At 38.1% G+C, this 22,918-nt stretch overlaps 1 protein-coding gene across 2 annotated transcripts in view; it reads right to left on the bottom strand.

Moving 5' to 3' along the window:
* Positions 1–19,973, bottom strand: part of LOC139139198 (uncharacterized) — a 120,081-nt gene extending 100,108 nt beyond the window's left edge. Inside the window, exon 1 of one of the 2 annotated variants that reach the window (XM_070708023.1) lies at positions 19,832–19,973. The gene's annotated coding sequence lies outside the window, so the exon portion shown is untranslated. Of the gene's footprint in view, positions 1–7,012; positions 7,132–19,831 lie in introns of those variants that run through there. The other variant, XM_070708024.1, reaches the window with a different exon arrangement.
* Between the last annotated feature and the right edge of the window lie 2,945 nt (positions 19,974–22,918).

Raw genomic sequence — 22,918 nt, 5'->3', positions numbered from 1 at the left:
AGGCACTCATGTCGGCAGAGAAGCAGGCAAGCGACTGTTATGTTAAGGAATCATTTAGGTCTGGTATTTGTTATTCTTGTCTTTGAATACTTGCCGCTCGCAAGCAATATTGTGAAGTACTAGTGTAGTTTTAGAAATAAAGTGTCTGATGTAAATTAGTAATTGAGTAAGGTATCATTTAATCTCATCGTCTACTTTCCGTTGAGCATCCCTGTAAAGCTCGTGCCCGTGTGCAGTGATATGTTCGTCGGTAACGCTGTGAATGAAACATGCACACAGCGGCCCACACAACATCGTAAGCTTACTATCGTGGTATTTGTACGTGCGTGGTACGTCCGTGATCGTATTTGAGTGCATAAGTTACCGCAGGCTACCACTACCAGTAACTCGCGGTTACTGGAAAAGCCGAGGGTAGCCTAAACTGAATTGTAATAAAGGGAAAGCGGCTGCACACATCACCTACACTATTTTTTCGTTCTCTGTGTTTGTGTTTGATTTTGTGTGTTTGGCTATTGGTGTAGATATAAGCCATGGCGAGACGTAGCCGTAATCTGGCTGTCGAATGACAGGGTGATACTTTGACGTTTCGAAACCAGTGTGTGGTTTCTTCCTCAGTCGCTTTCTTTGGAGATTGCTCTCCTTAGATTTATGTTTCACTGTTCGTGGTTTAATTATTGTCAGTGTTTTGTTTGTCTAGCAAGGAGGCTAGAATACTTATGTTTGGGTCCGTTTGTTGTGTTGCATTTTGTTCGGTCGTTTCTCTAAGATTGTGTACTTGTGCATTTATGAGTGTGTCGCCAATGTTTGGATTTCTTTTGTAAGCGATGATCGGTTTCATCGTGAATAAATTATTTAGTGTTTGGTCTTTTTCTATTTCTTCCCAGTTCTTCAGGAGTGCTTGTTTGATGTCTTTTGTTTTGATGTGTGGACTATATTTGGTAGCAAATATCAATTTATTTGTGTTGTTGTTGTTGTGCGTTTGTTTGTGATTTAAATGTGTTCTTCGTGTAGCGTAATTTGTTTCCGCATTGATGTTTGATATTTCTTGTTGTGGATATTCTCGCAGTAATAGCTTTTCATTAAATGTTTTGACTTTGTTGTTGAAGTCTTCTTCATTGTTACATGTCCTCATGTACCTTAATGTTTCGCCTTTGATTAGGCCCTTGAAGGTTGATTTTGGATGACATGATTTTCTATGTAGGAACTGGAATGTATCTGTTGGTTTTGTGTGTGTTCTGGTGTCTAGTATGTTTTCCTTGTTGTATCGTTGACCTTTGTAAATGACTAGGTCAAGATATGTTATTTCGTGTGAGGAACTTTCATATGAAAATTTGAAAGTGGGATGCATTTTGTTGATTAGTGTAATGAATTCGTGGAGTTCGTGTTCAGTTCCAATGAAGATTAGGAATGTAATAAAGGGAAAGCGGCTGCACACATCACTACACTATTTTTTCGTTCTCTGTGTTTGTGTTTGATTTTGTGTGTTTGGATATTGGTGTTTGTGTTTGATTTGTGTGTTTGGCTATTCACTGCACCCTTTGTCCACCAGTAAAGGTCATCGAGGGCCTCAACTTTTTCACCTACTGAGAACGCGTAATGAGCCATGTTTTCTGTGTTTTCCGGTGTTTGGCTTAATTGCTAATGAAACTTTTAATTTTAATTGTTTTAAAAGTCAACTACCAAGCACTTTCAGAGGGGTGATCAAAAAGGCCAGAACAGCCAATTTTGACCAACCGGGTTCAAGAACCCGGGAAAGGTGTTAAAAGTGTGCGATAGATGTGTTTACGACATAAACATTACGAACAGTAGGATTAAGATAGGTATGAATAATCCAAACTGCCAGTTTCTGTGTGGGGAAAAGTTGGAATGTTTGCATAAGTATCGCCGAAGATTTAAATAGATTTCAATAGCGCCCCCACAAGTCAATAATGGGTATTAAAGGTACACGCCCGGACATCTGTACGCATGGTTCCAGCCCTTTGCGTCGGTCCAGAAGGTTTTGACCTTTTCTGCAGCCTCGAGTTAGTCTCTTTCCTGTCATTTTTGTACAGATTATCATATCTTTGTACTTCTGCATTGTACATTTTCTTAAACAGTCCAACCATTTTAATTTTTCTGTTCGTACTTTTCATTGTGGAAAACACCTGAAGAAGCTCTAATTTTAGAGCTAAACGTTGTGAGTGAGGTAGACAGTGTGCTTCAACCAAGTTTTTTCTATATGCATTTTTCCATGCTCCACTTGGGATCGTCTGATGTTCTACAGTTTCTTATATATATCAGGTTTTTCTCTCGACTGCGGGATTGCGCATTTCGAGCCATTTTCAGCCCTTTAAAAGCTAATGAACTACGCGAAAATCACGCAAGCGACACAGGGCGCAAATACGCCCCTATGATGGTGACCCTAGCGCATAGTGCAGTGACCTGTAAATTTGCTGTTGCTTCTGGTCAGCATACTCCCTCGGAAAAGACAAAATATCGCCTGTCATTCAACTTTAGTGACGTGCATAACGTGGAGTGTACGCATCGAAAAGAACAGCCAAGGACATAGTTGTGGTTCAGTCTCCATGGATACTAGTGCCATTTTATGTTCATGTTTTGATAGGATATGTTGTTTAATGTCATTAGTAAGCATTAAAAAATACTGCCCCCTAAAATGTCAAGTCTGCCCCTACTTTTGATGAATGGGGCAGAAATCGACCCTTCGGTGCACATGCAGAGAAAACGCTGATACACATAATATATATATATATATATATATATATATATATATATATATATATATATATATATATATATATATATATATATATATATATATATATATATATATATATATATATCAGGGCTCGAAATTAGCGGTAGTCCCGCGTCCACAGACTACCAACTTTTCCCTGGGGCTACCAAAGTCCATGAAATGGTAGCCCACACGGACTACCAAAGCCTGGCACATGAAATTCAGTCAGTACTAGGCATGCCATGTCTGGACCATCTCTTTGGGATGAGCTAAATGCGGTCATACGAAAACTGTGCCTCCTCCCTACTACAGAAAGCCCATGGTCTGTTTTTAGTCCTGCTAGAGTTGTGCTAAGACGATCATGGTCGTTGCAATGACGACTATCAAAATTTGCATACAATGAAACGGGTTGTCAATACAATGATAGGTAACCAAACCTTTGAGTGTCACTTGTCAATTGTACCAGTTTCTTTGGGTATTAAAGGTGTGCAGGTATTCACATAAAATGACTAACATATTCACTTCATGGGCAGAATCTTGAAAATAGCTTTTTCTTTTCTAGTTAATGAAAAAAATCCCTTAACTAAAATATGCATGGACTACCAGCCCTTGTCACTGGGCTACCAACTTCAGAAAATGTTGGCCCAAGTGGACTACTAGGGAAAAAGTTAATTTCTAGCCCTGTATATACAGATGTCCTTGTGGGAAATATATATATATATATATATATATATATATATATATATATATATATATATATATATATATATATATATATATATATATATATATTAGTGTCGGTGACCATGCCAAAAACAGAAATTCCTCAATCAGTTTCAATCACTGGCGTTGCTAAAACAACACACGATGAACTACTGAGTCAGTCTTTAGGAATGTTACATCAATTAGTGAACAAAAATCAAGTCTCCATCACCCTCACTACAAAAAGCGTGAAAAAATAATTACGGGATCGATCTCTATAGCTACTACCGCTACCATAAAATCGCAACTGCCATATCACTTCAGTAGCATCACTACTGTCACTATCATTACTTTCACGATATCCTATTTATCACCACACTCCACCTTCTCCCCTTCTTCCTTCCTTCTCTTCCTTCTCCCCATTGCCTTTCCTCAGTTAATCCTTTTCCTCATTATCATCACCATCATCACCACTACCACCACACAACCATCAGCGCAACCATCATCATCATTACATCACCATTCGAATATATACATTCATACGAAAACTAACATTGATCAGTAGATTACAATATTACTTTATCTAAAAGCAAACTTGCAAGTTTTGATGACTTTTTAGCTTTCTGTTATTATACAAGAAGTTCTCTTCCTCTCCCAATACAATATTACAGTACAATGGTTGGAATGAAAACATATCATACTTGGTCATAATTGAACTTTAATGTGAATTTGCTGACTGGCAACACATACATCTACAGACTGTGTTGACAAGGTAAATAATCGGGCTGACTGGCAACACATACATGTACAGACTGTGTTGACAAGGTAAATAATCGGCTACAATTGGTATCTCGAAATAAGGAAATACATCCTTGCTCGTAGACTTGGTTCAAGTCGGTGAATTTCTTTAAAAAACCTTTTTAATGGTTTCTCTTGTGTCTCTCCTATTTCATACAAACCTATTTGGACTATGACAGCCTAGGCCAGGTTTTCCTTGCGATTAATTAAACGCGTCACCTTTGAGTCTGCGCAGCAGTGAGTAAGTTTCTGCCGGATTCCGGGAGAAACTCCTCTGCCTGTATAGCGTTCACCCCACTCATTGCCTTCACCCCAGTCACGCGTTTCACATGAAAACAGACGACAAGTTATTGCGTTCACCCCCTCTCAGACATTAACAAATCACAGACTTGAACCAAGTCTACCTGGCTCGCTATGGGGCTCTTTGTGGTGGCATATTTGTAAATCTAGTTTTACGCACGAGACCTCGGACACTGCGGCTAGCAATTCCGACAATTTTTTTCAATGCTGCATCTTCTTCTTTTGCCGCTTGTAGTGTGAGTAGTCGATATGTTGTCAAGTGTATATCATAGCATCAGCAGCCGCTTCAATGTTTCTGTCGTTCTTGCATATAAATTTCCAAAGTTGTCATGTAAATTTTCAAACAAACATTCGTGTATTTACGAGAAAAAAAGTGACGTCGTGACGTCGTCGTTCGCAACAATGGGGAGGTCATTGTTGTTTGATAAAGGAGAAGGGAGGGTCAACATTTGTTTTGTGCAAACTATCGGGGAGGGTCAGTATTTTACATGCAACTGGTTTTTGACAAGCACCAGCCATCTCTCCTTATCAAATCTGTCCGGGTCAAAAGTAATTTATAAAACCAAATAAATCAGATTTTACAAAGTATATGTGATAGAACATGATATAACGAAACAGAAGCGTCAATTAACATCATGTTTTCTTTAAATTTGCAAATGTGTTCGAAAATCCAATTTCAATGTGTTCATCAGAATTCGACCAAATCCCAAACAAACACGCTCGAGCAGTTGGTGCATAAAACAACGAAAAAGTGCATGCTGGTAACTGAAGGCCCTAAACTTTTGTGATTCATAATGAAAGTAGACGTTTTGAGTGCCTTGTCCCGTCATATCATACTTTTTAACTCACAGCGGCCGTTTCCCTATTGTTGCACGAGTCTGTTGGCAAACATTCATTGTTGCTAAACTCATTTGACATGCACTACAGCCCAACCGAGACACTGTGTCACATGAATGATCCAAAACGGACTTTATTAATAAAAGGTTTTCAGAACATTTTTGTTGTACAAAAAAAATTCATACCAGATGCTAATGCAATACAGTTTCAAAAAAAACTCGACACTGTTGATCGTAAGTGTTTCGATACCGTGGTAAGCATTTTGACAAAATAACTCTCTGGTCAAAAAGTAAAATAAATTCTGCTGCTCCGATAACATGGTTTTCAAAAATAGGGTAGGTAGGTCGGCAAGGATTTTTTCCAAAATATTTTTGTTTTTAAATATGCATTTTTCAGGGTTTCAGGGCGGTCAAACACTGGCCACTACATTTCCAGAAAAATGTATCATACATATAAAAGGAAAAGAAACATAAAAGACATCCTCGTTCAAGCAAAAATCACATGCCAAGTAACGAACGCGTGATTTTACAGGTTTTTTCTTTCTTTTTTTTTTTTTACTTCCGTGTTTACGTAGCTCTAAAAAGTTTAGGGTCGGCAGGTAAAAATAGGGTAGGTCGGGTTATCGGAACAGCACAATTTTTTTTGTTCGGCCTTAGAGGCTGCCTACTAACAGCATTAACGCGGGTTAAAAATTTAACGCTAGAAAACAGGAGTGTCGCAAGTCGACCGTCGAGAAGCTATCGCTCGACGACTGCATTAAAAATACTTTCTTGTTATAGCTCCGTAATCATTATATAGAAAGGAGTAAGCTCCTGAAAAGGCAAGCGCTCACTCCTAAAGATCGCTTGTTCCAATATTTACCGTTAAAGAAAAGAACGTGTATGTATTAGAGGCAGGGTCAGTTCATTCCTTACACCAATCAATCAGAAGAAGCCCCATGGCTTTTAATCACAAAATGCGCATTGCTTATCTGAGTAGAGAATTACAATACATAATTTTATGTTGTTCCGTATTGTCCACACTCAACTACCCCTGGGTAATGCAAGTGAACAGCTTTCTTGGTTGCTGGTGGTTTTAGCATTTTTCAGTTTTTAGCTCACAGATTTTAACCTTAAGGATATGTGATTAAACATTTAAAAGGTGAAAGAGATCCGCCACAACTTTACATACAGAAACGTGCTAGGAATGACAATTATACTCAGTTGCCATGATCTCCACGTCACTTTAAGAACGAGCTGTTGAAGGATTTCTATTGGTGCGTAGTAAGCTTTGCTCAAATAGTCAATCGTTTCCGCCTGCTGCACAGTGCTAACCCTTCATATACCGGGGTTTAAAAATGCCCGAAGCTTTAGAATATTTCAGTCTGTAAGGTATTCTCAAATAAGATGGTGATCAACGTTTCATTCATTTTATCGCAAAATTTGTTTTACTAACACATATCCCAGTACGTGTTCCTTCCCAATATGCGGACACCAACGTAAAGAGACAGAGTATCCATTTCAAAAATCACGTGAGTAGGTTAGGTTATGGCACGCTAGAACACCGATGCGTGGAAAGAAACTGGCGTATGCATTCTTGCTAAAAAGTCAACGCATATTAAAAGCCATATGTGTTAGATTATGTTTAAGTGTTTGTACTCACCAGTCAAATTGTGTAACTATGACATCGACAGACATGTGAGTCGGTAGGGCCGAGGGTGGCAGATGAATGACAGACCGTGCGATCGCTTGTTTCCGTCAGCGAAGCAGACAATTCGACCAACATAAGTGTGCAAGGCTCCATGCACTGATTTGTCAAACATATCTTGACCCGGGGAGTACAGATTGTGGTGTTGTCAAGAATGCATGTTTACTCACAGTGTACATTGTTATTGATGTGGCAAGTCGCTGTAAGCCTAGCGTAAAATCAGGGTATGAGACAAGAAACCCCTGGCACAAACATAAATCAAATGCATACGTGAGGGTATTCGAACGAGGAAACGATGGAAAATTTGTATGAAAATGCAGCGAGGGTCAACCTGTAAGGAGCTAGACAAGAATTACAGGGGTCGGTAGCTCACCCGTCTACGGAAAAAATAGTGACCCTCTTCCAATGGCAGTGTATTTTGCATAGTTGATGCATTTGCTTGTGATGTCAAGGTGAGATATTCATGCACCTGACTCATCTGTGCCAATGACTTAAGCCTTTGTCAGAACACCATCACGACCTGAAAAATGGCAAATAAATATACCTACTCATTGTGCGATTGTTTCACATAAATTTATTTTCATCAATTCGAGGAAAAGATATAGTGATATGGGAAAACCTCTGTGCAAATACTTTGAAATTAAAGTCGGCCCACAGGAATAAATTTCCTCCCGAACAGCCATGTATGAGATCCGTTTCGGTATTTGTACTTACTTGTCTCCGTGTAATTGTGATTGTGTGACTAGAATGTAAAGAGATCATGTGTCTACAGTATCATTGTGACGTTATGATTCGCGTCCGGCTGCTTAGTCTACGACAACCGAGAATGAGAATGAAATCATTTTTATTAGTTACTCAAAATTTAGCATTGACAATTCTTCTAGCTGTCATTTTTGTTTGAATATTAAATTGCATTTTCATCTTAACTTTGTTGTCCGTTTCACAATTAAATTCACTTTTATTTTAATGGCGATTTTAGATTTCCTTTACATTTTGATTTCATTTTAAGTTACTACCATTTTCATTTTTCAAAATTAAATTTATTGTTAATTTGACTTTTTCTCGAAATTAAAGTTATTTACGTTTTACTTTTCAGTTTTATTTTCAATTATGTTTTCAAAATGAAATTAATTTGCAAGTTCTATTTTGATTTTGTGCTGATTTCATGCGTAAAATCTTTCTCATTATGAATTTCGTTCTGATTTTCATTTTGATATTTAGTTTCAAAATTAAAGTAATTTCTGTTTTTATTTTCATTTTGATCTTTGCTCCGATTGCCATTTTACCTAATGTTCTGATTTCATTTTTATTTTTGTTTACAGACAAAATTTACCCTCATCTGGAATACAGTTTCGCTTGCGTTTTGATTTTATTTTCACTTTAAAATCAAATTCACATTCTTTCGTTACCATTTCAACGTTTTCAACAATCTGCCAACATTACAATCACACGACATCGGTGGACAAATGATCAGACTGAGCAAGTTCGCAACGGATCAAATTTAATGATGAAATTCTGGCCAGACATCCCACATGGCGTTGTGTTCCTGCTATACCTAGAGCTTACATGTAAATATATCCTGGTAACCGGGGCTTCAAAGGAAGATGGCAAAGACGAGGCCATGCGCCGCCCTGGAAGTACTGCGTACGTGCTGAAACAGGAAGTTCACTTCCCGATCGTAAAAAAATTGGAAAATACTGTATACTGAACAGAAAGTCAAGCTAATAGGTATTTTTGTCACCCACTTCTGAATATTTTTTCTGTCCGACAGTCGATGGAGCATTCCAAAACTCACATTCAGTGAGCTATGACTAGCATAAATGACACAGTACTCTACCCTACTAGAATAAAATCAATTAGATTAAATTGGTGTGTCCCTTTTAACACCATCCTATTTCCCGACCCCGGGGTCGCGCTAAAATGCAGAAGTCATGGAGAAATGTAACGGAATGCAGAAGTCATGGAGAAATGTAACGGAATGCAGAAGTCATGGAGAATAGTAACCGAATTTCACATTAAGTAAGTCATCTTCTTCCGCCTTTTTCTCGATATGAATATACATACAATACATTTCACTTTCACTTTCAAAACTGACTTTCATCTCCACTTCGATTTCGATTTGCGAATCAAAAATCGTTTTCACTGTCTCTTCCATTTTCTTTTTTCAACCTTTGACCCTAAACTTGCGATTGTCTCACGATATCTTCAGACCAATGAAGTGTTATGTATCTGTCTACATATAAATGATCAAGAATAGCTGAGCTCGGGACTGAGATTGATTCGTATTCTACGTGTATGGCAGGGCACACGACCTAGCCTATGGGTCCATATTTGTGGTGTTTTCACAGGAGATTCCGGCCTATTGGGGGCTGGTTTTGACTTTAACAACTTTTAAACCCACAGCCACAACTATTTGAAACTCCGCAGAAAAACGTCCAAATCCGCCGGATAGCACCCTTATCGGCGACATTTCGAAAAGTTTACATCCAAATAACAAATTGCCAACACTCATCAGCTTGGTTAATACGACCAGAAATCTGCACAAATTTCATCAAATACCACCTTTTTTCTAACTTTTACCGACATGACTATCCGGAAACCGTTATTTTTACGTAAAACTATAGGACGAGACCAATGCGCCACGTCAGTACAGTCACCTCAGTCGTGACCTCCACTTCGAAACACAACCTGAGATGATAGCATCTGCGCCCCTTGAATGACCCTTGCACCGACTCTAGGGCTTAACATTTGCAATGTCGTCAGCAGTCTGTCATTTCAGTTCTGTGAGACTGGTAATGTCCAAAGACAGTTCTGTGAGACTGGTAATGTCCAAAGACGAACGGTGGTCATCGTGTTTACATGCTGTCAGACGTAGCTCTAGGCTTCCCCTAAAAAGTAATTTGCGTAGCTACGAGTTCTAGCATACCATGGCCATGCTATACTGACATAACAAAACAACAGCTTGCGAGTACATCATCAAATGGTTTCCTCCAGTCAAAACACATGTAATCGTTAAACCTTAGAAATACACTTCAAATTATCACAACAAAGATTTTGCGGTCAAGCCAGAAGAAGGGAAAAAACGACAAAATCATGACAGCAAATATTTGAAGACACACAAGGACAGACAGACATGCAGGTGTTGAGTGAAAATTGATCGCTGACTTTGGAGTTGTAAATCCGCTTTACGTTCTTCACGTCCAGTCATTACGAACGTAATGCGCTTGTGTCTTCATAATTTCAGGTAAACGAAGTGGTACATATAGCGTCAGTCCTGTTATATTTAACGATTGATAATTAGGTTGTATACAAACTTTCACTGTATCCACTCTTCTGTGTAGCATGCAATACCACAAGCAAGCAATGCTTGGACATTTCATACATCTAATCAGCATCAATCTTGTGATGTTGAACTCTCTATGAAAATCTCTCTCTTGGTCGATAAACATGCTTTTATGACCAAAAAAATCAAACCACATTTTGTGTATTCAAACTCTCTGAATAAATAATGCAAGCAGCGTCAAGACGGATAATCGCATATACTGCTCTGTATAATTAGCAGTGTTTTCTCAAATGTGGAACAACTCTGATCCTTAGTATAGTCAAACCGGTTTGATTTATTTTGCATCCATGAACAGAAAATGCGAAAGTTAATACCCAGTCACAATGACCTTTCATGGCTAGTGAGAGGCGAGTCATGACGGTTTAGATAGTACACTAGGAAAGTCATAACGGTTCCTTCTTGCCTCGCCCCTTTTTACTTCCCTCTGGTCCTACTCGTTTATTAACTTAAGCAGTCTACAGAGGCAGTAACAGAGGATGTGTATTGGGTCGCCTGCTATATAGTGCATGTACAGGACCCCCTAGGTGAGGGAAAGATTCATCTGCAGGGTTCGTCATAGGGTGATGAATCAATAGAATTCACTTTACAGTAGCAATTGACGAGTCGCCCAGCCCTTGAGGACTGTCTGCTGTATTTATCCAATGCAGTCAATACTCAGAAACGCTTCAAATCTTAACTTTCATTTTCGCCTTTATTTTCATTTAATTTTAGGAAAAGCAGGCCATAGAAATGCGTGCTACTTCTGTCCAAGATTAGGTACGGCGTCCTGAGTTTGGAAAATGACAAATGAAATAAAAAATTACTTGGTCGAAGACGAGAGATACACTCGTACTTTAACCTCATACAACTACAATTCGTTTAGATCCTTCATTGACGTCGAACTTTAACCTAACACAAGTAGCTGCGACACACACAACAATAAGCATGATGTCACATTTGGCAGGACTGTGCGCTGGTGTGACTACACAGTCAGGCCAGTCATATTAACTTATTGGATTATGGACAATTCCGCTGAGGAATAGTAATACTTAAAATAAATTGCATCAACCAAAGAGTTTTTAGCAGCAATTCCTTCCCTTGGAAACGAAAATGAAATAAATTCAGAGAAGCTTGTTGTAGAGGGTTTTTTTATTGGCATGCGTGTACAAACTAGCTGTTATATCAGTTTATCGGTATTCATGTTCCACTATGTACTTTAAAGTCTCAATGTAAGGAAGAGATATGCACTTTATTTCAAAATAGAAAAAGCTTATGCACAAGTATGTGTTAAACCGTTAACTCAGCGACATCTCCTGATTAGATTATACCTGACATGAGTATTATTTCGCATTACCGAATATAAATGGTACTGGAAAGTTTTCGTGATTGAGGTTTTCCTAAAGAGAAAATATACATGGCGATACGCCTTGGTGATATGCAGGTGAATTTATTTTCATCGTATTGGCATGTGTGCGCGAGACTCTATTTTGGTAGTCGTAACAAAGGTCAGATTTTGTAACAGAGATATCTAAAATGATAAATGGCGCTGCTTGACTGGGCCTGTGCCGAATTGGGCGAAAGATAGGGCCATTCTTTCGTTTTACCACTCTAGCTTTTCATTTGTAGAGTCCCTACCTATACAGCTTCGTAATTTTTAGTCCGAGTACCGAGCGACTTTGGATTGCGATGTCATGATCAAAAGGGACCACTCACAATCATTTAAATTTAAGTCCTAGGGATTAATCCCAAAAGGCGGCTGAATACAGTAAGTGCACTTTAAAATGTTAGTGCAGGACATAACAACACACCTAAATATCTTGTCGGATCCGAAAATGCTAAAATTACCGGTACCTTATCTATACCGAGGTGCCTCTGATGCAACGTAGCAGTCGTGTGCAAACGTATCGGACTTTTTGTCTTCAGACAGTATAGATATTACTGTTCAAGTTTTTTTCTAACACAGCAATGATTACCATTTACATTGTTGGTGAAATTATGATGGTATATAGATCTCCTATTCACTGTCCATGCACTTCAATTCAATTCATGCACTTCAATTCAATTCATGCAATTCCATTCAAATTAAAGCTTCTGATCGATGTCAAAATTAAATCTCTAAGCTGCTTCCCAACAAAACATAGAATATTGTTTTAGAAAAATTACTATTTGATTAATAAAATAAATTTTTCACACAGACATTCAGAGGAGGAAATGAATTGAAGCGTATGGGTGTGGTGTAGACTAAAGCATAGAATAAACGCATATATACAATGTACAGCAAAATGTATGCTGTGGTAGAGGTTTCTTTACTTTACTGAGATTTCAAAGTGCTAGATCTACATTTTTATTTTTTGCCTATGTTGTTATTTTCTTTCTTGCGACTGCTTAGGTTTTAGGACTTTCTTGAAAAATATCAAACGATTGTTTTGCTTTCTTTTACTTATCCAAATTTCTCTTCAGATTCTTTTGCGAAAGGGTGACAACAATTTTGTTTTTCTTGGAACCTTACAATTCTTCAAGCATGGTTGGCTACGGGGACTAGGTCATTTATCGGCCATGCTTCTGAACTGACAAGTAAAGCATTAAACATTGATTTGTGCCTACGAATATAAACAAGACACTAAGGGTAAGTGAATTGATTCCATCGCGGGAACGAAAGTAAAATTAAACTATAGAGCTTTACTGAAATGTACTCTCGATGTTATAGCGACTTAGTATAACTTTCAAGGTCAAGAAAATACTTGAGTAATAACTTTACCTTGTGAACACACAGAAAAGTGTTATCAACTCAATAGCTTAATTTGCAAGAGCTCGTTCAAGTAACAAATACTCCACTACTTTTTCACTGCGTGTTTAGCTGGTGGACTCCCTTAAGTGCGAGAGTATTCGATTTTTATGTCACGGCCAGTTTTGTTTCTGTCTTTGTCAAAATCAGTGAGCTCCCTACTCGATAAAAATCTAAGACCCGTCCCTCATTTTGGCTCGGCATCGCAGAGCTCTTTTTGAAAAGCCTGCTCTTCTTCCAGTTCTAGTATAAAATATAGTGCAGTATGTCTAAAAAGTTCAAATATTCCTTCATCGCTTTTTGCTGTTCCAATTTTCCATGATCACGGTAACGTCATCGTCGTTCTGGTAGATCTCTGAATGGCTAAAATATCTTTGTAAATATAGACACTTTGCATTTAAGATTTTGCATCGTCATGTTCCTGTTTTCAGTATTTCTGCGTTGACCAGGTCATAGTTTATCACTTAAATATTCCAGGCCACCATCCCTGGCACTATCTAGCAAAATTAAACCTTGCGTTTTCATATAGCTTCATTTTCCTTCGGAAAAAACCAATTTTGAATACACGCCCTAACAGCGAAACTATCAGAATATAAGGCAATGTAGGGATCATAAAATGACTGATGACGGTGACATAAGCTACCATCTACTAATGGGTGAGAAAAAGAGAGAGGTGAAGCAACTATCACTTACAAGGACGCAATATTGCTGTCATGAGAATATTACTTAACCACAGCAGGGTAATGCCATCGAAATACCGTTAACAATATATTTGTGTATTTGATATTAATGAAATGGGGGATTAAAATACAAAAACACTTAAAATATTTCTTTCACATGGTGTTCTAAATCAGTCAACAATTAAAACGAAGTCTTAGATCTTTTATTCATTTTAGCATTTATATAATTTACATGTTTTCTCCTTATATTTCTTGAGAAAAATATTCTTCTGTTTCTTGAATAACGGTTTCGTATTACCGTTTCAGCTATCAATAAAGCAAGATAGAGCTAGCTTCTAAACAAAGCCAGGTCTTCCTTTAATATGCAGCTTGCACCTGTGGGCTTGCCTTACAAAGCCGAAGCCTGCTACAAACATCTCAATCTAACTATAATGACACGATTTGTGATAAGCCTTTAGGGACGTGACAAAGCTAGACTTTCATAAGACAGTTATACTCATATGCAGACCACGGTGAAATAGCCTCGGGGAGCACAATCTTCAGTTAAAAAGGCCTTCTTGGAGAGTGTAAAACTATTCCAGAAAACAAGAGGTGATTCACTGCATGGACATTTATGAAAATCTAGTGAACTGCTTGTTCCTACTCATAGCATGATTCCTAACAACGTCGGTATTTATAATGGCCTGCTGTTGAACTAAATAACGTCTTTGTGCTGCAGAGAATTTTCATTAATATGTACGTCGTATAACTGAGAATGAGTGAAAATAAGTTCCAAAAGCCTTGATCGTATTCGTTCTTGTTCAACTTGTGCAAAACCATATTACACGGTTCTAAAGTTTAATTTGTTGTACCAACGCATATCAACATATGATGATGTCGAACTGAGAAATGTAATGGGTTATGAAGTTACAATTTGTTTTCAGCAAGAATACTGAAGCTTTAAAGAAAGAATACATCCTTGCATGCAGTAATGTTTTGTTGAGAAAGTTTAAGTGTTTTACTTACCGGTTTGATTTTTGTAACAGAGACGCCAGAATGATATCAGTCGTCAGTAGAGCCAGTGCTGAAGTGGGAGTTGATATCAATTGTGCCGGTACCCACATTAATTTCGTTTCCGTTTACATACTCTGACAGTTACGACCGCTTTACCTGCCACGCACAAAACTGCTGAAAGTTAAATCACGCGATTTTAATCTTAGTTCCCTGTTAGTCAACATTCGAACCTGTCAACCTCCCTCAATTCATATATCAGTCCTTCGGACCGGTTTTAAGTGATTTGATATACATGTTTATTAATATGTTTGAATTACAATGCCTTACCCCTCAATGCATGGGCAATATTTCATGTCCCTTTAAAACAATTTTTTTCTAAAATGATGGCCCTTTTGTATTTTCTGTTCAGTGTCTAAGATTCCGATTCACCTTTAAACTCAGTTGTAATTGAAGAACATACTCTTCTTTTAGTTCGCAATGATATAATGAACGACTTCGCAAATTTTATGCTTGGAGAAGCAGGTAAATACATACGAGATATTTCGAGGTTTGATCATATTTTCAGGATTTTGATTAATTAACCACAAATTTCCATAAATGTCAAATGACTGAAGAAAAGTTAGTTACCAAGGAGCCAAATTGCTTCTGCTCTAAGCTAAACACAAGTCACAACCTACAATAACCCTGAAATGGACTAAGTTCACTCAAAACATTAAAGGTAGCAAAGAAGTCGACAACTCGATAATTTGAGGTCAACTTCAGGTGTTGTGTTGCAAAATACGGTGGTGAAGAGGACAATTACTGAATCTCTGAAGCATGGAATAAAGCAGACGGCTGCCCACACTTTCCACAGTCGCTGTGCCTTGTTTTGTGCGCGCCAAAGTTGGGCCTGCATTCGAAGGCGACGCTGTGCAGCTGTGAGCACGCGCTGCCAGACACAGCGACTGTCGGTTCTTGCAAGTATATGAATATTCATAAGGGTTGTGACTTCAAAAGAAACACCTATCTAACTGGGCGGAGAGAATTTGTACTAGTAGCTAGTAAACCTATATACGCGGTATGGTTTTATTTTTCATTTTTAATTTTATTTGGCTATGGTACGTGTCGTTGTTGTTTCGATTAACAGATGTGTGGAGTTCTACAAAGTACCCGGATCAGGCAGAAATCCGACCGGTCGCTTGCAAGAACGTCCAGACCCTGGGATTCGCGTCGCGTCTCTGAAGGGCGCGCGCGTGTTCCAACTGACTGACACTGGGAAGAACGCGAATCGCAGGGTCTCTGCCAGACTAACGGCTGCCCACACTTTAAGATGTCAAACACTAATCAATACAGGGGTCAAGTTTGCAAAATAGATTTATGGGCATCGGATAAGTCAAACAAGTACACGATTACTCAAATACTCGTTTTGTAGGTCACTGATATGAAGCGTGGCCGCAAATACTTGTTACCAGGGACGATGAAGATGACATACCAAAGTTTCTAGCTGAATAATTGTTAAAGATAGTTAAAGTATATTCTCAGGTCAAACTTCATTGCTATTCATTTCGACCAAATTACGATTATAAATTCACATGTGGAATTACTAACAAAAACATGTATTTTTATTTCACTGTCGGCATCATTGCCAGTAGAAGTTCTGTGATGCGATATTTTGTATCTGTATAGTAGCGATATTTCAGATGTGGGTATGGTGTGGCCGTTCATGTTATAGCTATTCTTACGTAAAGTAAATTGTCCGTATAACTATTGTAATCTGAAATTTTCAAAGAATGTATTGATAAAATCTTCTTGCTTTTCATCAATGGTTTTCAACAGAAAGCGGATAGAAATATATAAACATTTCAATTGACCTTCATGACTAGAGATGAGACGCATGCCCAAGTCAAATAATTAGACTTCATCAATATTTTGAAAAGCATCAAGGACAGCGGGGAAGGTTAGATGAAATGAAATCAATGATGGCTAACTGTCTTCAATAGAAAAGAATATTTAAAAAATCAGAATAAAATTTAGACAGTTATTAATAATGCGAACAAATGCTGTCACAGTGAAAACGAAGATGGTGATGATTGTAATGTTCTTGTAATCTGTGCGCTGATTTACACACAAAAAACTATCAGAGTACTTATGAAATAGCTGGGGAGTTGGGCAGGTATATGTTTGTGGGAGAAAATTTGAGAACTGCAAAAGCTAGTTACACTGTAGTATCGGGATATGATAGAGCATAAAAATTTGTTCTATTTATGTTATGACAACAGTTACTCCACCATAAGGTGTGTAGTGTGACATGTTTTTTTCGCAGTGTATAAACACAAAGAGAAGGGGAAAATGAAATAAAGTTACATATCAATAGCACGATACTAACTCACAAGACTTATCGATAAGCCAACTTTTCCTGTTGACATATTTAGCTAAGTAGATCATAAGAGGGTCCTGGATTTCCTGACAAATTATTTAATTGGCAAGCTATATTTATTTTTTTTTTTAAATTACCACGAGATTACGTATACACAAACGCATTGCTCTAAACACATCAGGATATTTGTACGCGTTTCTCAAACTTTCTGGATTTTTATTTAAGGAAGAAAATAATTATACGATTCAGTATCGAAATCAATAAACTTAATTTGTAATTTAAGATTACCGAATTATCAAGTACATAGGCTGCGTTGCAATGGACAAATATTCGGGGTTTCAAACTTTTAAAGTACTTTTCTTGTCTACCGCTTGTGAGGTTTCATTTTGAAACCTTTGGAGTAAATAACGTTTTTAATCGGAAATTACATTTTTCTCCGTGATTTTATCTCTTTGATTGTGTTCATTTCGATATTAGATGTTTGGAAATACTGGGCAATTAATTTTTAATACCAAGGTTTGCACGGTGACCCCTGATTTTATACTTGAGTTCCTTGATAGGAAGAAATACACTCAACCAGTGGCTAACATTGATCCTGTTTTATTTCACACAAAAAATACTGCAAATTATCGTACCTTTCCTTTTCGTTAAATTATTTACAAATTCACAAAACTTAAAGCAGTTGCAATTTTACATTATCATATTACATTCGACAGGAAAGGACATTGTTCCCATCGCCCCGTTACACTGTTTCCAAATCTACAGTGAAAAGAATTCCTATATCGAACAAATTTAATAAAACCTAAGCACCTCGTGGTATTTAAACGACCATATTTCATTCTATGATTGCAGTAATGCTCATTTACAACGTTACCTGTGTTGCATTGTATGCTAAAGATTCCCTCTTGTCGACCTTCCTCTATCGACGAAGAGGAACGAGAGCGTTTCCATGGCCTGTCTGTTTACGATTACTGTTCAAAAAAGATACATCCCTGATTTTTGCAAGAACTTAAAGATCCTGTAAGTGCGCATCTTTTGTTTTTGTTTAATGCATGTAGTTCTGTTGACCATGTTTACTGATGCTCTGGAATACAGCAAGTTCAAGAACGTTATTGAACTTAGGTAGAACGCACCTCGGGGAAGACATTTGGACTCTCAAACTTTTACAATTCTCTTCTGATATACCACATGTGGGGGTTCATTTTAAAGCACTTGGTGAAAGAAAACTTTTCACCGGCTTAGTTTTTCGATATTTGAAAATTTTATTTTTCTCCATAGAGTTAACACAGGGATGGCGGCCATTTTGAATTTCTAATATCGGTAAATCTTGGGTAATTTGTTTCTCTAGTACCAAAATTTGCACGGTGACCCCGTATTTTTACTCTTGATTTTGAAAGAGAATGATTGAAAGATTCCTTGAGGAAAGTTAGAGCAAAAGTTTAAGTCTTTCACTTTCGAGGTGCATACTATTGCAACCATGCATATTCAAGAAAATGCGAAAATAAATTATGTTTTGATGAAATATTAAATCTAACATTTCCGTCAGACGGTATACGCTGTAACTAACAACATAGTCGAAAAAGTTGGTGCATCGGCTATAATATGACGGGGAAATATCAAATTTGGAGAAGAAAGCCGGTAGGCTTAAGCCCCAACTTACAATAAATAGGCGTATGGTATGAATGTTAGAAGATGAAAATTCAACAAACTTGTATATATTCACAGAATATAGTGTCACATGAGAAAATACCTATATAACAATAGCCCAGTAATACATTCATGAAGGGCATAAGGTCAAGCACCTCGCTGCGTAATGACAATGGTAAAAGGTTAAAATAAACCAATCTCTGTTTATAATCAACACCTGTAGGATATTGGAGCATGTATCTAGTCGCCGCTTTCTGGATCCTTTGTAATTTGACTAGATTTCGTTTAGAATGTGCCGTCCAAACAACACTCCCATACTCCAGATGGCTAGTAATTAGTGAACAATAAAGAACTCTAATAGTTTTTGTGTCCCTCTTATATTATAACCGCGAGTACGCTTTCTCATCTGTTGGACTTGATGCCATCGATATTGGTGTTTCAGTCTAGGTTGGATGTAGGGTCACCCTAGATCACAGTATTTCTTAACAGATTCTAAACATTTGCCATTCATTCATTCATTCATTCATTCATTCATTCATTCATTCATTCATTCATTCATTCATTCATTCATTCATTCATTCATTCACAATTTACTCAAAGTTCAAAGTTTTTGGCGGCTCTCCTCAGTTTCTTCAGGAATTTTCAAGCCCTCACAATTTCCCATCCCAAGTTCGAAGTTCACTATGGCCATTCCTTGGGTTACAGCACTGTTTTGCTGCCCTATCTGCCAGCGCCGACGAAGTGTTCATTTTCTGACAAAATCACGTGAAGAAGTACATAAGGCTTTAGTATGCATAGTAGAGGTAGAACTGACGATATGCTTTGGTGCAACTTCGCCACATTCGTAATCTATGATAACGATGATCCAAGCCCACTTTAACCTTTGGCATTGGTAAGTTATTTACAATTCATGTGTAGAAACTAGGAAGTTTTGCTATGTAACCACATATTGTCATTATGTGTGAGAATGTGCTTAAATGCTTGTACTCACCGTTCAGATTGTGCAACAATTAGGATAGATGTGGGTTTGCAGGACCTCAGCCGTGTGGATACAATCAACTGTGCACAAGATCTTTAGAAACGACAAGATTGTTGATTTCGTTTCCGCCTGGGGTTTCAACTGTTCAACCACTCCAGTTTTGTGCAAGTGCGCATGCACAGGTTGGTCAAAAAAGTCTTATTGGTCGTTAAGTAGTACGCAGCAACTTTCACAAACGTTACGTTGTCAACGACAGAGCTTTTTACTCAAAAGGTGAATCGATATAATGTCAGGGAAGGAATACCAACCTAGGAGGTGAATCCAATGAGGAAAAGGAACAAAACAGAATGAATCTGCAGTTAGAGCTAGGTAATATTTACAATTTGATTTACCTTTGACCCTTACAATGATAAATCGCTGCTTTTTACTGAGGTCACAGTTTGTTGAATCATTTGAGATTTAAACTTTGCAATATGCGAAGTAATGCAATTCAATTATTGTCAGCTTGTCTACAAGTAAATAAACTAAAAAAGCTACAATCAGTGGAAAATAAGAAAGCGCGCTCTGAGAACCGTGAATCAAAAAAGAATTGTTTGCCAAACTGTCAACTTCGCCACAGCCATGAACTACAATAACGCTGATCCAAGGCCACTTTAACCTACAGTTTGGAATTACTAAGTTATTGAGAGTTCGTGTGTAGAAATTAGGAATTAGTTGATATGTAACCACATTTTAGTCATGTAGACATCACCAAAATGAAACTGGTATCACACTAAAGAAGAGAGCTGTGTCCGTGGGACTAGAGCTACACTATTCAAGAGCTTTGTACTAAGACATAACCACCACAAGGGTATAAAGGGACCAGTACTATGTGTCAACGGAAACATTAATGTTAGGGAGCATTCGTTATTTACGGGGAGGGGGGGGTTGGTGGAAATCAGGGGGGGGTTGACTTTTACAAAACCGCTTTTTAGGGGGGGTCAAATTTTACAATCAATGATTGAAGGGGGGGTCAAATTTTACAAAGGTTTGTATTGAGTTATGGAAAACAAAATTGACTTTGGAATTTCACCGAAATGTTGCTTGTGTAACCGATGTTTCGAGACGGCAGAATAATAACCGACCGAAGCTCAGCCAAATTTATTTCTCTGGCAGGGCCAACAAGTCCGAGACTGGCGTTAACCTCTCTAGAGCAGCAACGGAGCATGTAGCCCTGAGTACAGGTCTGTGTGTTCCTGGCGTATACGGCCTCCACCACAGCCCTGCAAAGGTCTGTGGAGACAACTGGGGTCTCTGCAGCGAGATTCAAAATGGGGATCTCCATGGGTAAACAACTTGTCAAGTATGTTATGTTTCAGAAAATGAGCGGTTTTGGACGTTAGGAGAAGTCAATCGCATCTTTTCTGGGATTGGTTAGGAGGTAAAGGTAGGCAGGGAAAGGATTTTGCCCAATAGAGCAGAATTTCGGCCAAAAAGACCCTTTAGTCTTCATTGCGGTCCAGATCCAGGCCGCAGAGACCTCAAGTCTGTTCAAAGACCATTGCAGGGCTTTGGTAGAGGCCATATAATGCTGGGAACACACGTGCACACACCTGTACGCAGGGCTACACAGCATGGGGCATGAAATGAGGAACAACACACAGTCATATAATGTAACAAACAACTTCTGTATATTACTATATTGTGTCAAATATCGGGGTCTACATATAAAATAGTAAAACCGTACTTCAAAACTATAATATTACTCCATGGTAACAGTAACCGTACTGATCGACCTCCCGACGGCAGGAGTCGAACACAATTTCAGAACAAAACTCCGTTCAAACCCTTTCTAAATGCTTAACAATTTCTATGGAAAACTTAACGTTACCGCAGAGGTACCTCAGACTTGACCACGCGGCTGGGAAACACAAATAGTTCACATGCGACTTAAACTAATGTTCGATGATGAGCACAATTGTAAGTCCCGTGTAATGTCTGCACATGAAAGTCGGCGACAACACACGCAATTCACTGCTAAGCAGCGTCCAGTTCAGCTACCTCGGGAGCAGCCATCGTAGATCTTTTGTTTACTTCCGGTCGGGACATGCCAAACTAATCTGAAGTCTTCCTCTGCTAACTCCGCGCATCGACAAAAGTTCAATGGAACGATCATAAATAATGTTCTCATGACAATCTCAGACATCTGACTGAACTCATAAACGGAATAAAGTTCACAGTTAACACACAATTTGCTGCAGAAAGATCAGCTTTCAACTTGTGGTGATATTATCATCTTAGCGTGCCAGTGCGTATATTGCAAATATACGGCACGGCTTTCACTTGTGTGAGCAATGTTCGTTCCATCAACTAAAGTAGAGGATGGCGTAGGGTTTAAATAACAGTCCGATCCGCATAAAATTCGATCTCTGCCACTCACCGGTTTCTTTACATATCTGCTGACTTGAGTAAGACTCAAAATAGAGTAAAGAGCACACGCTGACACTCAAACCTTCCAGTGCCAGTGCAGCATGCAATGTAAAACACTCTCTGGAAAGTTTCCCGTCTTGGACTTCCTAGGTATACAGTGATAACACACAAGAACTCCCAGGCAAAATAGAAAATACACAGGTCCTCCATACATAATCTAAGAGAAGCTATGAATAATTTCTTTTAAATACAAAACTAGCTAAATCTGTGTATTTATAGACTCTTGATTATTGATATTAATGTACTTGATAAGACTAGGGTAGTTACCAGTGCATGTGTAAGCAAGAAATTTGATTTTGGAATTTCACCGAATTGTTAATTCACTATCTTGTCAGAGGAAACTATGAATAATTTTTTTCCATTACAAAACTAGTTAAATCTGTGTATTTATGTACGCTTGATTATTGATATTAATTTACTTGATTAGACTAGGGTGGTAACAAGTGGATGTTTGTGCAAGAAATTTGATTTTGGAATGTCACCGAAATGTTGATTCACTATCTTGTCTATATGGAAACTATGAATAATTTTTTTCCAATATAAAACTAGGTAAATCTGTGTATTTATGTACTCTTGATTATTGATATTAGTGTACTTGATTAGACTAGAGCGATTACAAGTTCATGTGTG

Source organism: Ptychodera flava, chromosome 8, assembly GCF_041260155.1.
Source record: "Ptychodera flava strain L36383 chromosome 8, AS_Pfla_20210202, whole genome shotgun sequence".
NCBI classification, from domain to species: Eukaryota; Metazoa; Hemichordata; class Enteropneusta; family Ptychoderidae; genus Ptychodera; species Ptychodera flava.
Note: the sequence above shows the minus strand (reverse complement) of the source record. Positions and strands in the feature narration are given on the sequence as shown.